The sequence below is a fragment of the Chionomys nivalis genome, chromosome 1 (genome assembly GCF_950005125.1).
Source record: "Chionomys nivalis chromosome 1, mChiNiv1.1, whole genome shotgun sequence".
NCBI lineage: Eukaryota > Metazoa > Chordata > Mammalia > Rodentia > Cricetidae > Chionomys > Chionomys nivalis.
Genome location: NC_080086.1, coordinates 46,105,993 through 46,124,206, shown reverse-complemented (window position 1 = coordinate 46,124,206; position 18,214 = coordinate 46,105,993). Strand labels below are relative to the sequence as shown.

At 34.1% G+C, this 18,214-nt stretch overlaps 1 protein-coding gene across 3 annotated transcripts in view; it reads left to right on the top strand.

Moving 5' to 3' along the window:
* The first annotated feature begins 395 nt into the window (after nucleotides 1-395).
* LOC130873039 (contactin-6) overlaps nucleotides 396-18,214 on the top strand; it is a 370,643-nt gene continuing 352,824 nt past the window's right edge. For all 3 annotated transcript variants that reach the window (XM_057767572.1, XM_057767557.1, XM_057767564.1), the window contains exon 1: nucleotides 396-758. The gene's annotated coding sequence lies outside the window, so the exon portion shown is untranslated. The remainder of the gene's footprint in view (nucleotides 759-18,214) is intronic.

Here is an 18,214-nt window from a genome sequence, read left to right as displayed (position 1 = left end):
AATCTGCTATCTTTAAGAAGTCTAACGCACATATTTCATTTAGACGGGATTTAGGGATAGGCCTTTGATTTTTATTTCCCCTTTCTCTTCACTCTCACTAGCACCAGGAGCTGCGGGCATGTTTCAGAAAGCTTCTGTTTGAACACAGTATAAATTGGTGCAGACCCTTGACCAGCTTAATCTTTCCTTGCAAATGACAATGCAGCGAAACCAGAGAAAGAAAGAAAGAAAAAAAAACCTACTTCCTTCCCTGTTGGATGCCTAATAAGTAGTTAGTCTGACCCAGTTTTCAATAAGAACGATTTTCTGATGACCCGAAAGGAGTGACTATATCTAGTCAAAGAATGGGGCGGGGGGTGTGAATTTAATCTTTCTTGCCGCTGGAATGGCAGCTGCTCCCAACTGCCTGAGTCTGTGAAGGATGGGGAAGACAGAACTGGCTTTCAGTGTGGAGAGAATTTTCCCTTTGAATATTCTAAACGGGAGCTTTGCACATGTGCCTCAAGAACTAATTGTCTAGGTTCCGTCAGGAATGCAGCAGGAGAGGAGCGTATTTCATGCTTAAGACCAGAGAGGAGCCACGCAATACTCAGTGGATAAAAGGCTTGCAGTCCCAGCTGGGAAAAAGAGTCCCATTATCTCCCAGCTGCATAGACATTCCATACGGCTTGGTTCTGCTTGGATGCACAGCATGCCTGGCTGAGAGCTCCAGACAGAGTTCTGCAGAAAAATTGTAAAGATCCCGAGACATTTCCCTGGTAAGATCCGTAAGTACAGAATTGCGCTGTCTGCTGCAATGAGAATTTTGCTGGTCAAGCTGCAGCTTTTCTTGCTTTCTATCTCTTTGTATAACAGGTAAAAGCTGGGGTTGTGTGTGTGGTGGGGGGGGAGTGTCTGTTTCATTGATGCTATGTTTTTATAATGCTGATTGTTTAAAAACGTTTATTCCCTGTGAGAGAAAAATGCATTGAATCTGTATCGGGAGATGTAGGATCAAACCAGGCGAAGTGAGACTACAGGTATATTTTTTCAATGTTTCACTAGTCTTTGCTGCAGTAAAACTAATGGGCAAGACTGGATGACAGTGCTAATTCTGGTACTTTCCGATGGCTACACGCCCTTTCTGAAACGGCAGACAGATCGGAAGATGTGATTGCTATTTTTTTTTTCCTCCAAGGGCTGAGGGGTGGGGTTTGCAGTATCCACAGATGATTTAAAGGAACGGCTATAAAAGTTTCCTTGGGGAGGGTTTTCACAACGGGAGAAACAGGAGAGGAGGTCAAATGGGTGCACCAAATTTCCTCTGATATTTTGGTTGCACCCAGCTTACAGATAAAAGCTTGTAGACGCACACTCCCTCCCCATTTATCCCAGCTAAGCCTGTTACGATAAGGATCTTATAATACTTTATGAAAGTTTCAGGAGTTGATGACTTGGGAGCAAAACTTTGCAGAGTTCTCAGATTAGCCACTACATATGCCCCAGTGTTAACATGATAGTGTAACATTGGGGGTTTGGGGGAGATTGGAGTTCATAGTTCTTGTTCCTCCAAATGAAACTACTTAAGTTTAAATAATCAGCATCCTGTATATGTTCTCCAAGAAGCATTCACGGAATAGCAAATAGAAATTACACTGAGCAAGAAAACAGGGAGAACAGTGGTATTATAGATTTATCTTGAGAATAAGGGATTTATAATGTTCTATAGTGACAGCGTTTCTCAAAGATATCTATAAGCCAAGGAATATGTTGGCTATTGAATTTCATTTTTAAGCAATTTTCATGCATCTGATGGATTCGTCACCTTTAAAACCATTGTTGTTGAAATGTGTCAGCAATTTATGTGCATTGCAATCTACAAAAAATAACATATTTGAGCATAGTTTTTTCTAACCCTCCCCTCAACATGTGTAAATATATACATTTCCACCAAACAAACATATGCTCACAAAAATGCTGGCACAAATTGTATAGCTAACAGAAAAACAGAGACGTTTCATGTAGTTGCTTCAAAGATTTTTCTTAGCAAAATCATGGCTATGCAATACAAAGATTTTCAATCAAGAAACTTTTATGTAAAGGCCTTATATGAGGTTATATAAATTAATAAGTTAGCAGTTCATAGCAAGAACTTAAAAATTGCTTAAAATAAAATGTGTTTTTTTTGATTGAGCATTTCTAGAGAACTGTCTTAATTTTATTTTCAATATATGTGTGTAACTTTCTTTAATGAAACTGAATTCACTTGGTTGCTTAGCAGATGATCACACATTAGGTGTGGGATTCCCATTTCCCATAAAATGAATTATGTTTTGAAGACAGTTTGAAGTATATTAAGTTGACAGTAAGCTTCTAGTCTTCAGGTGAGTGAAAAAAGTATAAAAAAATTGATGCCTTTTGATTTTACTTTCAGAAGGAAGGGGAGTATGAAATACTCAGTTATGTAGCTACATATTTATACTCACAACATGTAAAGTAGAAGGTGCTACCATCAGCTTCAGTACTTGAAAAAATAAACAAGCAAAATATGAAAACTTGAAAGAGAGATCACATCCTCTAAAAATAACAATGATGAAGTGTAATTTCTTTGTGGTTAAACGTCTCTTAATAAGATGGGATGGGGAGAAATGTACTTTATAGAGAATGGTTTCGTATAGTATAGCCATCTTTCTCAGAATAAGGAGCACTTAGTGTGATGATATCATCAATAATTTGACAGATTTCCTTGCAGAAGAATTTATCTTACTCTATAAAACAAAAAAGAGGTAAAATGATATAAGTTGCCAAAATTCTGTTATATATTTGTTTGCAGTAAAAGTACTAGTTTCAGAAAAATAACTCTATAGTTATAAACAAAAACTATGAAAAAAATAATTATTTGGAGTTATTTTAATACATATTTAAATGTTAATCAGTTCTCAAAATACCCATCATTGCCAACAGAACCTTACTTGGAACTCTTTACAGATCCCTGCTCTTTGTGTTCTCTGGAAAAAGAAGTAAAAAGACAAAGTAGGGTATAGAAAAGGGTGGGCTCTATCAGAAAGTATAGTTGGTACTCTCAATGGATGATCATAGCCAGTACCTAAGTAGATCACTGAACAAGAAAACTCTCTCAAAGTGTGGGAAGGGAGAAAGACCAGAGACATGTACAAATTTATGTTTTAGACAGATTTTATCTTATGTCTAAAGTTTGTAGAACACACTGTAATTTTTAAAATTCTCACTCCTGTCTAGGTGATTGACAGAACTATTTATACTGATGCTAGTGGAAATAGTATGTAAAGACACTTGCTATATAGTAGACGTCTAAGGCTAAGGGCTTTTGAGCCAAGATTAGACAATGATCAATTAGTGACATTCGTGGAAGTTTAGACGTCATGTGTCCTCTCAGGGCCAGATAAACCAGATCCTGTGACTCTGGGAAGTAGAACACTAAACTTACAGCCCTGTTTTTATAATCCATTGGTTATAAGTGAGGAATCTCTCTCTAATGTCCTATGTCTTCTAATGTCTAACTAGTGACCTAAAATTTCCTCTTCAATACTCGAGGCTCTGGGAACATGTAGAAGGTTGACACCTAGTCCTGGCTATTTTTCTGCCCAAGTGGGATATAGAACAATTTAAGGTCTCTATTTAAGTTGACTCTCAAGTCAGGTAAGGTGTTCAATAAGAACTAGGTAGGACAATCTAAAGGTAAACTGATTGGAAAAGAAATAAAATTTAAAGAACAGATAAGCATAGCAGATTGAGATTAATCATAAGAACACTATTAAGCTATTATTCTTTCAGCTTTTTTTTGACAACTTTAAGAGTAATGTAAACCCTATGTGTGTGTGTGTTAAATAATCAATTCAGAAAATTAAATTATTGACCCAACCTTCGTTTTAGATTCATTTCAAATTTGAAACAACTAACACTTTCCTAGCCAGCATTTAAACCCTGACTCACCCTTGGTTTTTGGGTGAGCGGGTCCCACTTTCTGGAAATATATAAGGAGACAGTCACATGTTCACTGTTGTGTGCCTGATCATTATTTTACTTTGTGCAGTCAAGACCAGTTATCATTTTACAATCAGTCATACTTTTGAGAAAGCCATACAGGTTTGTAAGCACTGTTGTAGACATCTCATGTTTAAATTTGTTACCCAGAAGGTTTAGCTATTGTTGAATATGACTTTTTTTCTCTCAGATGAATGCTTTGGAACCTCCAACACCAGAAGAATGTTCTCATTATTCCTCACTTCCACATTTTTTTCTTAAAATATTCCTATAATTGGTCAGTCTAAGGAAATATTATCTTGCCATTACTTTAAGATTCTTTTTTTTTTTTTTGACCAAGAGGAATGTAATTATGTTTTACACATAAAGGTCAGGAAAACAGTAGAGATAATCTGAAATACTGCTACGGTGAGATTAAGTACATAAAGGTCAAATTAAATTACCACTCGATTGTTAAAGGTAGTTAATTAATATAAAAGTCATACAATTGTTTTTCACATAATTTGTTAACTGTAAATTTAATAAAAAATTATATCAGTGTATTGGCTATTACAATCTGTGAGTTATTTAAGTATTTTTTCTAAGAAAAATTGAGAAGTCAATATCAGAGATTTATGATCCAAATAGGTAGGATTCATATATCAATGTTTTCTTCATCTTTGTTAAAATATTATTATCTGATGGTATTTTAAATAAACCAAAAGTTTAAATCCTTTCCATATTTGTTATGATATGCTTTGCATATATTTGTACGACAGGAGGTTATGTGTGCCCTAATATTTCTGATAGGAAAATAATCTTGTTCTTTGGATAGCAATCATCTATCCAAAACCCATTACTGAGATTTTGATTGATATACAAATAAGATTCTTTCATTGCAACAAGGTTTTTAGTCATGTGTTTTTAGTTTCCCTACCTAATACCCCAATACTTGAGAGCATGAGCAAACCAAGTGTTACACTTTCTTTTATTTCTTTATTCTTTCTTTCTCTCTTTCTTCTTTTTCTTTCTTTTGGACTGCCACTTTTGTCCATGTTGATTCTTAATTGTACATTTTTCATATTTATAAAATTATTCAAATTTGTTATATACTTTGCACTTTGTTTTATTATTATCTCAAATGCTTTGCTTTGATTGTATACTTTCTGTTACAGTGTTCATCTCTGAAATCCTTTCATTTCCCTCTACAGATTTAGGTATCTTTATCATTTGACATGTTCCTTTGAATGCTGAATTTCCATTTTAAAATATGTACAGAAAAAGTATGTTTAGATATATTAAAACTATGTGAGAGAGTAATTTCTCACCACTTTCTGAAAATTTAGCTACTATTCTTTAGATTTATGTTTTTCAATTACATAGTATCTTTGCTTTATTCCCCCTTAAATCTTTTTGTTTCAAAATGTGTTCATGAAAGATCCTTAGAAGCAAGCATAGGGACGATTTTAGGATGCTGTACAAAAAACAAAACAACAACAACAAAAAAAACCAAACAAACAAACAAAAAAAAACCTCAGAGTATATGATAAGACCAGGAACAAACCCTGGTCAGCATGCCTGGTTCCTATAGTAAACAAGTGACTTTGGGATACCAATATGACCTTCATGTCCCACATGAAACAGATCTACACCATTATAATTAATGACCATATTAGTGGGAAGTACCATGTATGTGCTAGTGCAGTAAGCATATGGAAACTTCTTTCTTCAATTTTTGATGTGAAATGCTACAAGAAAAATAAATTTGATGAGATTTTAAAATATGTGTCCTACAATTACTTTAAATAATGTTACTTTTTTAGAATGACTTCAACTCTTCACAAAGTATCAAGCACTTAGATATTTGTTGTACAATCCCTAGGTATTTAGAACTTTAATATAATTGTATATCCACAATATACACCTTTGTATTTGAAATTTGTCATTTTATTGTCTTGAGGCATGTGTATCCTCCCATTTTTCAGATGATTCAGTGACCTAAGACATAGCAAGGCTTTTAAGTCAAAGCTCTCGATGGTGGAAACTTTTAATATTCTCTTCTGTCATTTCCTATCCTTCAGGGTTTGATATACTATATTACCTTAAAATAAAAGAGAAATATCTAACAAAGACAAAAATAAACAAACACTTGGCATATTTTCTCTATATCACCTAAAGTATGTGTTTTTAGTGTTTGGAAACAATGGAAATTTGTTTCAGGTAGTGAGTTTGGCATTGCGCCCACAAATACTGTCTCCAGGGTCAGAAAGACTTTGCTGTTTTCCTTTGTGTTTTCCCAACACCATAAGTAGATTTTTTTCTTCCTTTTCTTTGATTCTGTAGAACAAGACTTGAATATAAATATCTTGTTTTGTGAGTTTTCAGTAGAAATCTTTTAGTTTTTAACGGCCCTTTTATGCAATTTTTACTTCAAAATTGTAACCCTTGCGATTTACATGAACAGAAGTTATTGTACCTGAAATTGAGGTTGTATGCGTTGTGTGCAGGAGTGTGTGTGTGTGTGTGTGTATGTGTGTGTGTGTGTGTGTGCATGCCATAATGGGATGTGTCTGTAGGAACCTAACTTCAGCACTTGGGCATCTGGGAGGCTAAAGCAAGAGGATCATGGGTTTTAGGTCAGCCTCAGATTCATAGCAAAATAAACGAGAAAAAAATTTTGGAGCCTGGGTATTTAGATTTCAGGTATCTGCAATGGCAATATAGCAATGGCCTCTCTACATCTCAGTTTCTCCATTCATAGTAGAGATAATAACAGTATCGACTTCATTGTATTACGAAGAGAATTAGATGGCTTAATTTGTGAAAATATCTTGGAAGAAAGCCCAGCAATTAATAAGCTCTCTATGTGTTCATTGGTTCATTATAGTTATATTATTACTACTATAATATTTGTCTATTGGCTTTAGAATCAATTGAGTAAAAATAATATAAAACAATGAACAGAATGAAAATTGTAATCATCATCTTATCAATTGTATTGGGTATTTAGTAGAAAATTAAATTTGATGTGTAAATCACCAAACTGGAAATAAAAATGGTGCTTATGAGAAAAATATGGAAAGACTCAGAGACACTAGTGTGTGGATACATAAAAACTAAAGATAGTTTAATTCTACAGACAAAAAGTATTTGGACTTGATCAAGAATTTATTAATTTAAACAGAGCACAAAATAAAATGAGAGAATACCATAACTATGTTTACAACAAAAAGTTGCAAATTGCTTCTGTATTTTACTATTTTTGTTATTTAGTTTTGGGTATGTTTAACATAAAAATAACAATTTTCTGTTGTTTGAATGAGAAATGTTCCCCAAAGGCTCATGTATTTGAACATTTGATCTCCAGTAGACGGCACCATATTGATAGGTTATTAAACTTTTAAGGAGGTGCAACATTGTTGATACATCTCTGTTTGTTGGTTTGGAAAGTTTATAGACTAGCCCCAGTTCCTCCTAGCTTTCTTTCTTTCCTGTGTTCAAATCAAATGCAATTAAACAATTTTCCATACCCCATCAGTATGTCATGATTTTCTAAGTATTATGGACTTTAGCTCTCTAGATGTGTCAGTCAAAATAAGTTCTTCAACTTGCTTTTGGCCATTATTTTATCACAGTAACATAAATGTGACCAGTATATGCTCACAAATTAGCCCATGCATCCAAAAGCAATAATAAATTTAAAATTATAACGAATGTCTTAAAATAAAACATAGATACTGTTTATCTATTTATATATTTCCAATTTCACACCCATCCATATATATAGTTTAGATAGGTAGATTAGATAGATGATAGATAGATAGATAGATAGATAGATAGATAGATAGATAGATAGATAGATAGATAGATAGATGAGTTTCTATAACCTCTGATGTCTGTTTTCTTCTTTTTTGGCTATTGAAATTGTGTAGTTACTGTGTATTTCAGTCTTGCAGCATGAAAGCACTTTAATTTACTCTTTGAAGACTTTTCTCCATCATTTCCTTCATCTATTCTTCTCTTTTAGGTTTCCTAGCAAATTTTAATAACTGCCGTTCTATGAAGCTGCATTCCTCCCATTTATATTTTATACCTTTAGCTTTGAAAAGGAAAACACCTCTATTTTCCTGTGTATCTTTAAATATTTTCCCAGTATTTTTTGATTCTTCCCTTTTTATTTTAGCGATGGCTTTTGATTTTTGTCTGATTTTTAGGCTCTAGGAGAAAATCCCTCTATTATTTATCTCTATCATGGTACATTATACTTTTTGCTCCTTTGAATTTTCCCCTATGACAATTCATCTGCAGTAGAAATTTTCTATGAGATACTGACTTTGTCTGAGTCCTGAGTCCATCATAGAGATGACTCTCTTCACATTTGCCTACAGAGGAACACAGAAATGTTCTTTTCTTCTTTGTTTCTCTTCATATATTTTAACCTAAAATTGTCTACTGTACTTTAAATATCTAGTTCCTGTGCAGACAGAGTGAGTTTGGTCCTTATAAACCAGGTTCAGTGACTCACTTTCTTCAGGTAACCATGGTCTCCTAAGGTCTCATATCTAATTCAAGGTCATTTGCTCTTAGATTGTTTGCAGTTCATCCCTGCCAGACCTTTAGAGTATCTCTGGTATGCTTTTCTTCCAGGAGGCCATCAGACTTTATAATTTTCTGGTGCTAGTTTTTTTTTAATGGCATTCCAATGGCCTCATACATCTCTGCCGGCAATTTTTTTGTCTGCTTGGTGGTACTTTGAAGAGGAAGGACTGTGTTCATGACAACAATCTGAATCATTTGTTTATATTATATAGACACTCTAAGTACTCCCCCCTTAATAATTAAGAATCATTTTCCCCTCTTCTTAGGTGTAGTATGTGTGTGTATGTATGTATGTATGTATGTATGTGAGTATGCATATATGCACACGTGTGTCCACTCAACTGCCATTATTTGCATGGTGTATGTGTGCAGGGGAAGGGAGGCCAAAGTCAGCATTGGGTGATTTCTCTACCATTCTTTACCTTAGTATTTGAAACAGGGGCTCTCAGTGCACCACAATATTGGTTCAGCTAGGCTGACTGGCTACTGAGCTCTGGACAGTCACCTGTCTCTGCCTGCTTCTATCATTAGGTTTAAACAAAGATAATACCATGACTGGTTCTTTAGTGGATGCTGGAAATCCCAGCTCAGTACTTAAACTTTAAAAGATAGCTGCTTTTCTCAGTGAACCATCTTGCCAGGATCTAACTATTTTTTTTCTTTCTTTTCTTTTCTTTCTTTTTTCTTTTTTACTTTTTTTTAACGATTTCAAATAATTATTTTCCCTGATTTTTTAGGATCAATATTAAGTCCTTTGAACAAAATCTAACAAGGAATGATCAAAAACACTGGTTTCTATCTTTTCATTGGTTATATAAATACTATAACTTGTTAAAAGTTATAAGTTAAAACAGAATGATTATCTCATGAGATAGTAGGTTAGAACATAGTCAAGAATTTAGTTAGGAAAATTAGATGCTATTCATTTAGACACTTTAGGGCTATTGCTGCATTAATTCTTTAAGTCTAATGGGATATTTTTTCATAAAATATATAACTAATTATTCTGAAACATTAACACAGCAATTTCCATGACACATTCCAAACTTAGGACAAATAAATTACCTTTGCTTTTAATTCCTCCTGATGACTGACAAAAAGAAAATTAGATGGAAATTTTAAAGATTTGTTTATTTATATATTTGTTTTTATTTATTTATTATTTTTTTATAAAATGTTTTGCCTGAATGTATATCTGAAGACCAGAAGAGGGCACCAGATTTCATTGCAGATGATTGTGAGCCACCATGTTGTAACCCAGAATTGAACTCAGGACCTCTGGAAGAACAGCTAGAGCTCTTGACCGCTGAACCATTTTTCATCTCGATAGAATTTTTAATACCTAAAAGAAAACCAATCTCCTCTTATTCTGAAGAATGAGATTGAAGACACCTTCTGAAGCCATTAGTAACTTTTTACTCATGTTTACAAGATGCTGTTATGAATTTGTAGTCAGAAGAATTTAGACATTTTCAATTCAAAGGTTTATGTGTATATTATCTCAAGGTTAATGCTCTTCTTCACATGTGTCTGTCTGAAGCTGCTGAATGTCATATAGCTGCATGTAACGTACTGCAAGTTTTGGTAAACTTTGGGAACATTATGGATTCTTGGAATAGCACTCTTAGAAAATGAAAAGGACCAAAGACAGAGAAATTTTCTTCTCTGCCTTCTGTCAGTCTTCCAATCAGTACAAAGCAGTAAAGGGAAGGGAAGATTGAAAATCAGATTTGCTGTAAGTTTCATGGTAAAGAATTTTTTTTTTTGAGTGACAGAGAGGCATTTTAAAGTACGTGACATTAAAATGTTTCCTCGGCAGCAGCCTCTTAAATATGCAGATATATGAGTCTATGCTCCTCATAGATATTCAAAGTATGACATCACACTGCAAAAAGAAGTAATAAAATTTTCCCAGAGCTTTACTCTCAGGAATTTTTTGTAGATGTATTCCTTGGGACCGTATACAATATAAATATATGTATGTAACAACATTTAATGAAAAATATAGTTGAGAAATTTAAAAGAGAGCAAGGAGGAGTAGATGATAATACTTGGGAGGAACAAAGAGAAGGGAGAAATAGTGTAATTATATTATAATAGCAAAAACTGAAAGGAATAGTTTAGAAAAAAGATGGAACACATGACAGTGCAGTGTTATATGTATTTTACAGATGTATGCACATGTATGGGCTCTGTCCTCATGCTGCTGCTTTGTGTAGACTATGCCTATGTGGTTTGTAGATGAAAGACAGATGGAAGTGCTTATTGTTAAGTCTTAGAACACATCACTACTGAGTCAAGAAGTGGTGCAACTTATGTCCTGGAGATGTAAAGAATGCTCTCTCTCTCTCTCTCTCTCTCTCTCTCTCTCTTTCTCTCTCTCTCTCTCTCTTTCCCTCCCTCTCCCTCTCCCTCTCTCTCTCTCCCTCTCTCTCTTTCTCCCTCTGTCTTTTTGTCTCTCTCTCTCCCTCTGTCTCTGTCCTTTTGTCTCTCTCTGTGTGTCTCTTTCTATCTGTCCATCTGTCTCTCTCTCTGTGTCTCTGTCTTTCTGTCTGTCTGTCTCTCTCTCTTTCCCTCACACATACACACACATACACACAAAGACACACAAACATGAATTTACATACACACATACAATGCAATGAAGAAGAAGAGACTTATCTATTTAAGGGATACATTGGGAATGCTGAAAGAAGGAAAGGGAGGAGAGAGGTGATGTAATTCTATTTCCATTAAAAACATCTTAAAAATAAATAAAAATATTTCACTCAAAAAGGTACTGAAGAGTATAATAAAAGAAACTTAGTTGCGATAAATGGGATGGGAAATCAAATCAAATTTTCTGGCATGCATACTCTCACTATCACTAATAATTGTTTTAACATTAACAGGTTATTTCACTTCAGACACAACAGTTAAGCTTTCTTCTTCCCACAATGAAATGTAAAACAGCTCCAAGAAGTAAATAATACCAGTGAGGTTTCAAGATTCATTGGTATATATTTGAATTACAAAATAATTATAGGATTCCCAGACCTTTCAAAATCTGCATATTATCTCCTTTTGTGAATTTATTTCTGTGTGAAAACAACTTCTCGGAAATATTGGAGTTAGCTTAAGTAATGATACAGCATACTGAATAACCAGAATTGGTACTAGGTGAGTAAAACTATGACAGTAAGTAGCAGTAAATCAAAAGTTAAATAAAATGGCATCTTACAATGAAACTTATCAGTATCATTTTGATAGGCAGGCTATATATTATATTATTTTGTATCTATTATATATATGTATGTATAGACATGTGTTTATCATGTTTTCTTGTAATGACTTTTTTAAAATAAATTTTGGATGAAACACAAATGAAGGAGAATAAAGGGAATACTGGTTTATTCCCTATTCTGATTCAAATTAAATAATCCCAGAGAGTAGGGCACACTAAAACGATGATAGAATAAAATATTTTCACATAATGACTTTCTTCTCTCTAGTTTCAAACTGAGATAAAAAATTCCAGATTATCCATAAAGTTTAAAATCTGTCTAAATCCCAGCAGATTAATAAAAAATTATAACCCATTGGATAGTTGCAAAATTTTCTTATTAAGTGGTTCATGGCCCTAGCATTAATAAAATATGTTTCCAACAAGCAAATAGAACTTTCTGTCACTAAGATGGTGGAATCAAGTCAAAATTCCTATCTATATTCTTAAATCCCCATGCTAAATTATGGAGAAGAATTGCAAGCACTACATTTGTTTTTACAACCATTTCTTAATTATAAACATCACATTTACTTATCAATTAAAATTGTAACTAAAAACTTACACATTACATTTTATTGTTTCTTAGCATTTGACATCATTTCCAACATGGATATAGATTTTTCAAATTTTCATTCACTTGTTTGCATGTGCGAGTATGTGTGTATGTATGTGTGTGTGTGTGTGAGAGAGAGAGAAAGAGAGAGAGAGAGAGCATGTGTGTATGCATGTGTGTGTTTGTAAAACAAAACTTTAGCATGGATTTATACGGTCAAAATTGTAGCTTTCTTTTATTAAAATTAAAATATTGTGAGCAAATTTTAAATATTATAAAGTGTTTTTCTAGTTTTGTGCTGCGTAGTTCACTGAAACCAGTACCTAGCTTCATCTACCTAATTCTCACATTTATGAAGAGTGCTGTGATGAATAGTCTTTTTTCCAAGTCTATACACACCACACACATATATACATGTATGTATGTATAAATGTATGTATATGTTTGTGTTTGTTTCTGCATTTCTTTTTCTTTTTTTTTTTTTTTAGTTTTTCGAGACAGGGTTTCTCTGTGGCTTTGGAACCTGTCCTGGAACTAGCTCTTGTAGACCAGGCTGGTCTCGAACTCACAGAGACACAGAGATTCACCTGCCTCTGCCTCCCAAGTGCTGGGATTAAATGCGTGTGCCACCACCGCCCGGCTGTTTCTGTATTTCTTAAAAATGTAGCCCTGGAAGTAAAATTTTAACCTTAAATATGTATACCTTTTGAAGGCCTCATTATGTGTTACTTAATGGTACTGTTTCTAAACACCCATAAGTAACATTAATGCAGTAACATTACAGAAAATATTCTGCCCATAACCCAAGAATACAATATACAAGAGAAATAAATTAAATGCCAAGTATTTGAGCAACTCCCTTTCTAGAAAAGGAAATGTCTACATTACTAGAGATAGGGAAGGTACAATGTCATTTCTACTTTCATACTTAGAAGGATCTACTGTCTACACCATTGAAAATATGAAATTTTTATTTCAATGTTCAGTTTGAAATGACAAAATATATCAAATAAGCTAAATTTCAGCGTTCCCATGAATAACTTTTCTTTCTTCACAAAAAATACATTGATTATATCATGTATCATTTTTCATTTGTTTCTTTGATAAAGGTCAGCCCATGTCCGTTGTGATTTTGGGGGGAGAATTCACAGCTTTTCTTAACCTCAAGAAGTTGGTCATACAGCAAGGATCAGCTCACAGTTTAGAGATGAAAATTTTCTTCAAAGTTATAATATACTTATTTTTCAGCATTTACAATATATAATCTTATATGATGCCATTATCTCTCTTAATCTTGGTTTCCAGGGGCACATTACAGACTCTGTAGCACCTGGCCTGGTTTCCAAACCCTCCTGAGGCTCAGTGAAAAGAGAGTGAGCTAATTTTTCCAAATATATTCATATCACTGCAAGTGATAGACAATTATTGCTTCTCCTCTTATAAAATATCAATAAATTGTTGATCTACCATGTCCAATAAGTCATAAAATTATAAATTAATAAGTCTCATATTTACTAAATATATTTCCTATATTTAATCTTTTTAGCTCTATCATATAGCACAGTGTGGGACCTATAGTGGATGCTCAATATATGCTCATTTAATGAATGAGATTTCCAATATAGTAGCAAAACATAATTTTAAATATGTCTGTGCTCACTCCAACTATGCTATTATGGTGTCATCTAAATCAGTGCATGCAAAATTAACAGGCTAAAATGATAGCTAATGTTGAACTTAAATTCATGTCTCTCCTTTGACCAACATAGTGATCTACTTTATAATAATATAATAAACCAAGTTAAGTATTTACTGTCGCTCCTAATCACATTTTAGAAATATTTCTTTTGCCAGGCAGTGGTGGCACATGCCTTTTATCCCAGCACTCAGGAGGCAGAGGCAGGCAGATCTCTGTGAGTTTGAGGCCAGCCTGGTCTACAAGAGCTAGTTCAAGGAAAGTCAGGGCTACACAGAGAAACCCTGTCTTGAAATCCCCCCACCAAAAAAAGAAATATTTCTCTCTCTCTCTCTCTCTCTCTCTCTCTCTCTCTCTCTCTCTCTCTCTCTCCTCCGTCCCACCCCTCCCCTCGGTGTATGTGTGTGTTTGTATTGTTGAGTTTTCAGGAATTTACTATGACACAAAAAATTAGGAGTTAATATATATGAGTAGTTCTGAACCTGCGGGTCTCAACCACTTTAGTAGTTGAAGGACACTTTCACAGAAGTTCCCTAAGACCATATAAAAACACAGATAATTACATTACAATTTATAATGGTAACAAAATTATAGTTATGAAGTATCAGTGAAAATAATGTTATGGTTGGGGTCACCACAATATGAAGAACTGTGTTAGAGGGTCACATTAAGAAGGTTGAGACCCACTGATATAGATAATAAGTGTAAATGACTTTAGATTAAGAAATAATTTATACACCAGAGAAAAATCAAATCTGTTTAATTATGTGAACTTTTCCTCTCTGAATATACCTCAAAATGTGAAATGTATAGTTTGGTGCTCAGATCTTCAGAGTAAGAGAGGATATCTATTTATTTTATTTTACTTTAAGTTACTATAGCACTTTGGGTTTATATATGATGCTATTTTAATTCAGAATAAAATAATGCAATCAGACGCTTAACTTCAAACAGAGAGCTTTAGGAATGAATTTTTTATTTCATTTACACCCAAATACATTCCCAGCTTTTTTTGGCACATTTCGCTTTAAAGAAAAACTTTTAAAAATAAGCCATAAAAATATGTTTTTCTTATAGCTTTGAATAATAACATTTATTAGTCATCTTAAACTAATATATCATTCAGATTTCTGTTAATATTTTTTAAAGATCCAAGATAAATATCCCATAAAGAGGCAGGTTTCAGGAGTTTAGCCCTTGATTAATTGGCCCCATCCACTTTAAGTCTGTGGTTAGTTAGCATATACTGATATGCCAGAGTCATGTAGCTCAGGGAGCTGTTCACTTTTTTGGTGTCTTGGAAGCAAATAGAAAGGGAAATGAATGGCCGGGTTCTTAAGATTATCTTCTAGGGCACAACCTCATTTTCTCTTTTTTCCCTAGGATGTCACTTACACTCGTTTCCACCTCTCACTAGTGCTGTGTAAGGTAGGAAACCAACATGTGGGGTTTTAAATGAATCTTACCACCATAGTTATACTTCCTGCAGGAAATGACTGTCTCTATATTTTAGAAGTTTGATCAACAAGAAGATTTGCAGACATTTCTGAGACCACAGCCTGTTTATTGGACTGGATGTTTCCCTAAATTTCAGTTTAAAGAAAAATAATAACTCAACATTTTCATCTGGAGATGATGTTTTATCAAAGTGTGGACCTGTGAGAATTTTACTGAGATTGATATTACAGAGAATTCTTACGAACAGCCCCTGTCTCCTTCTTTATGAAAACCACCCTTTCTTCCAAGAACTGGAATCACTGGCTTCTTCTTTCTTTGACCTGGCAACAAAGTTTGTTTTAATGAACAGAAAGGATAGATAAGACTTAGATCAACTCTTATCCCAGAAGAGGTCAGGTAGCTTCTCTTTTTGGTCTGTTTGAATCTAGGCTCAAATCTGAAAATAAATAGTTGCAAAGTCCTTGGAACAGGGGAGATCATGCCAACTGAGCTCATGTCAGGAAAGAGTCACAACAGCTGGAGTTCTGTCCTGTGATATATGATGAGGCTTTCCTGCATAAACTAGGCCTTTTTTGAGGCAATTACCAAAGATAATACTATGTGAGGCTACAGTAGTCAAAAGTATACATCAAATTTTAAAACATCATTGTGTTGGTATTAATAATCAGATTTTAGAATGCTTTGTAATATAACATAACAATGAAAATCAACAGTTTTGTCATTTTAAGGAAACTAAATTGCTATGGTATATCTTGGTATCCTTTTCAGTAGATTATAGATTCAATAGCAATACTAGTTAATAGAAAAACTCACATGAATATTTTTTTGACATTAAAATATTTTAGATTTCTTGGCACGCATTCTTCAAGTCAATACTTACAATCAAATTTTAAAGTATTGAGTTCATTTGGTGTTATAAAAAATTCTGCAGAGATGAAGAACCGACACTGGCATGTATTTGAATGTTTGTTGTTGTTGTTGTTTGTTCATTTGTTTTTTAAATCCAAGTTGAGCCCCATGGTTATATGGGCTGAAAATTCCAGACTGTTTTTTGCAGGCAGGAGACCTAGGCACCAACTCATGTTCTAAAGGTTTGAGGACCAGCAGATAACCCATGAAATAAATTCCATCCCAAAGAAAAGACATGGCTCAAGTGGGAAAACAGGCAAGAAAGAATTCTCACTTCCTCTGTATCTTGTTCTATCCAGATCCTTGGTGAATTTAATTACCTTTAACTGCATTAGCAAGGGTGGTCAACAGCAGCCCAAATGGTGATCTCACTCTAAAAAATCAGAAGTATTTTTAGAAATCACAGAGGAGGTTTAATCTGAACACCATATAGTCCAATGTATTTAATATAAAATGGACTTCAATAGCAATACTAGTTAATAGAAAAACTCAGTAGAACTCATTGAAAAACAGGATCCTACCACAGAGAAGGCAGAGAGATACTTACATAATAGGTGCCATTGCTTACATTTAGAATTGTGGAGTGCCCATTTCACTAAAAGCTCTGTTATTCATTGGAGAACTAAATTTTAAATTAATTTGACTCTATATGGCTTGTGACATGACAGCGTATTGACTCAGCAAACTGGAGAACACTAATTTGCAGCTGTCATTTTGCCAATGTCAAAATTGCCACTTTTTATTTTGTGTATTGTGAAAAGGCACTAAGACAACGTTCCCTGCTTAAAATTAAATTGATCTTTAAATGTGTCATTAATCATATTTTAGACTGCAAGAGATCAACACAAAATTGGCCCAGAAGTTTAATGCTTCCAGGGTGATGAAAGTGAGCAGTTTAAGAATATTTAACCAGGCTCCAGATGTGCCGGTTAATTTCTGAAGATGTTTGTGCTGCTACTTTGTGACTTGCGTGCTAGGAGCTAATGTTTGTAATTAGCATTATTTTAGAGCGGTGGCCCCAAAGACAGACATCTATCAGAGTTGGGGCCGAGCCATAAAAAACTCACATGAGATGGCTTTGCAATGAATTGATTTGCAGAGTCTGCTGACAGAAATTAGATAAAATTTAGGTCAAGAGAGTCAAAATCGAGTCACATACGATTATTTAGAGGTGTAGATATAGAGGTGTAGGTTGTCCTCCTCCTAATATCTGAAGAGCTTAGGCATCTAGTATTCGGTTTTAATAAGTATAATTATTGCTAATATTCAGCATGTCTGTACATTTTTTATATAGAAAGTTACTCTGGTAATAAATATATATTAGAATATACATTTTTTTCTTAATTTTTGTCTAATAATTTGTGAACTGATTTGAGATGGAAAAAGCTTCTTAGAGTAACTCTGAATAACTGTAAAATAAGTACGTTTTGCTGGGCGGTGGTGGCGCACGCCTTTAATCCCAGCACTAGGGAGGCAGAGGAAGTTCTGGGAGTTCAAGCCCACCCTAGTCTACAAGAGCTAGTTCCGGGACAGGCACTAAAAAGCTACCCTGCCTCGAAAAACAAAAAACAAAAACAAAAAAAAAAAAGAATAAATACATAGTTATCAACCATGTTATTAATATCACTGAGTTAAATTTAAAATTGTAACTGGTACTGTTTGCACATGTTTGGTGTAAAGCACTTGTATTTAAGAGCTGGATGAGGCTATATAGATTGTACTTGTCTAGAAGTCTGCAGTGTTAATTCTGAAT